This window comes from Phalaenopsis equestris, unplaced genomic scaffold, assembly GCF_001263595.1.
Source record: "Phalaenopsis equestris unplaced genomic scaffold, ASM126359v1 Scaffold000002, whole genome shotgun sequence".
NCBI classification, from domain to species: Eukaryota; Viridiplantae; Streptophyta; class Magnoliopsida; order Asparagales; family Orchidaceae; genus Phalaenopsis; species Phalaenopsis equestris.
In genome coordinates, this window is record NW_018164444.1 from 64,804,108 (window position 1) to 64,807,125 (window position 3,018).

Genomic DNA, 3,018 nt, shown 5'->3' on the forward strand with positions numbered 1-3,018 from the left:
TATATATATATATATAGACACACACACACACACCACCGAAAACATTCAAATTTGTATATCTAACATGGTAATTGAAGTATTGACACTAATATCACTTGAAACACATTGATGCATCATAAATAACAGCCTTCCACAATTCTGTGTTTCTCATGTGCTAGTTTGAAATCAATTTTATTTTTTTGTTCTAATTAAAGAATAAAAAAATTATAATTTAAAAAAACATTCAAAAACTTGTAAACCATCATATCTTAATCAAATATGTAAAATATATTTCGTTTCAAATTAAAGGATAAAAGAGAGAAAAAAAATTGGGATCATTTTTATATTTTGCTTTCTATTTTTCGTTTTTATCTTATTTTATTTATGTTTTGCGATTTCCAAGGTGGACATTTGATGGAGTTATTAACAATCATCAGTCAAGTTAACTCAGGACCCGTAGTTACCGAGCAAAGAATACAGCTCAAATCCAAAAAAGTTAGTTTCTGAGTAGGTATTCATCTTTGCTCCTTACCCTCCAACAAGGAGGTGTGAGTTTTCAATTCCTTTAAAAAAGAAGTATTTATCTAGAAATTGAGAATCATTGTCATCATCATAAATAATCTTATTCCAATTATATTCTTTGTGAATCCTCATTTTTCATCTGTTTTTGTTGAGTGTTAATTGAGGTATTGAACTCATTCTTCACAAATCATTTTGAATAACTTATATCAATATTAACTTATGGCTGCCACCTATTCCCAACTCTGTAACATTATTTTCATCTCTCACCTAATAAGTACCTTTTTCACCCTTCATTGACCATTTAAACTTAATTTCAAGCATTTTATATTCAATAAAAGTCACACCAATTCCACTAGTATAATTATATCTTTCTACTTTACCACATAATATTCTCACATCTATTACGCTCAACTTAAATATTAAGAGTTCTTTTACCACCAAATGCTGAAATATAAATAGCACAATTGACCTAATTATAATGTTAAAAATTACTTTAATAACTCTATGATATCTTTTTATAGTGCAATACTTTTGATACCTCTAAACCTTAGCTCTAGAAAATAATCTTCATCTATATTATTGTTTTTTTAATATATTCAGATCTAAAATACATAAACCTATTGCTATAAAATTTCATTTATCTTCAAATATTATTAGTTGAGATTTATTAATATCGCACATACTAAATTGTACACTAATAATTGATCTTTATAAAACCAATTTGAAATTCTATATCTTCCAAGTCTTTATTACTAACTTTACATTTACTTATTTGGATGAATGGACAATTAGAACAATTTAATATGGAAAAAGAATACACAAATACAGTTACCTTTGAAAAGCACTTGCCATCATATTTATAATCAATATAAAGCAAATACAAAAGATCAATGTTGAAACATGATGTAATTCTACTATAAATGAAAGCTACTTGGTTACTTTACAATTATTTCTAATACAAGTCGGTGCTTCATCATATATATCTTTAATTATTTTTTCATAAATTTGACACCTTTTTTTACTTTGATATGCATCAAATCAAATTTTATGATACTCGATCATATACCTTCTTAAAGTCAATAAAATATTAATTGAAAAACTTTTCTTTATTGTTCAAGCATTTACATTTATTACATTAACGCCAAAAATATTTCAATAATAGATTTTCATAGCCTAAACTCAAATTAAACTGATATAAGTTTTCTAGGCCTACTATTGCACTCTTTCCCATAAGTTCATTATATGACACATATATTTGATTTCTCAATAGTTAGCGCAATTTTTAACATTTCATATCTTTAATAGTGGCATCAAATTGCTTTTTACCAATTATTTAGTATCCTAATAATTTTTAAATTTTTATTTAAAAATTTGTCAGTCAAATCATACTAATATTTCCCAAAACCCTCCAAATCTCAATAAGTATTTCTCCGAACCTTCAAAATAATTTCTTCCTTTAAGAACACAGATAATGATTTCCCAAAAATAATATTTTGCATAAATTCATCATTAACTAAGACCCTATTATAAAAAAATTATAAGATTTGTAAGCTTGATGTTCCATGTGGCGGATGTAGCTATGGTCAAGCTAGCTTTGTTATAGAAAACAAGTTAATGAGGCAAGGATTATCATGCAAAGCTTTCACACCATCAAAGTTTCTTTTTTTATACTCATCTCTCCAGAAATATATCCTAACAGTTGACTCTCTCATACTCTACAAGATGAATCAAGCGATCATGGCGTGACGTTGTGTCAATTGACTGTGAAGGACTTTGAATCATTCGACGAAGTCACTTGAAACATCACCCATTCATAGGAGGACTTCATAAATTCATATGATGACGCATGAATCAAATCCGAACCGCTTCAATTATCATCAAGATTGCTTAAATATCCTTCATTCGTAAAATTGACTATACGAGTGAGTCTGGGACATCAAAATCTATTAAGAGAGAGAGTTGACTGAACACGATGAGAACGACGCACCACGAATGCAACAACAACAACAACAACAACAAAGCATTAATCCCACTACGTGGGGTCGGCTACATGAATCATTTTTCTCCATTGCTTCCTATTTAGTGTCATATTTTCATTTAGTTCTAGTAAATTAAGATCACTTTTAATACAATAAGCCCAAGTCTTCCCAGGTATACCTCTGCCTTTCTTAGCACAAGTCGAATCTAAAACATCTACTCTCCTAATCGGATCATCAGATGGTCGACGTTTAATGTGACCAAACCATCTAAGACGACTTTCTCTAATTTTGTCCGTCACAGGAGCTACACCAACCCTATCACGAATATATTCATTTCGTATTTTGTCTCTAAGTGTAAAGCAACTCATCCACCTAATCATTCTCATCCCGACAACACTTAACTTATTATTATGCTTCTCTTTTAAAGGCCAACATTCAACGCCATATAGCATTGCAGGTCTCACCACCATCTTATAAAATTTTCCTTTCAGTCTAAGCGGTACTTTTCTATCACACAAAAGGACCGAAGCATTCCTCC

General features: G+C 29.6%; 1 protein-coding gene across 1 annotated transcript in view; it reads right to left on the bottom strand.

Annotated features, from left to right (window-relative positions):
* LOC110018082 (DNA repair RAD52-like protein 2, chloroplastic) overlaps positions 1–3,018 on the bottom strand; it is a 25,619-nt gene that overhangs the window by 552 nt on the left and 22,049 nt on the right. The gene's annotated exons all lie outside the window — the stretch shown is intronic.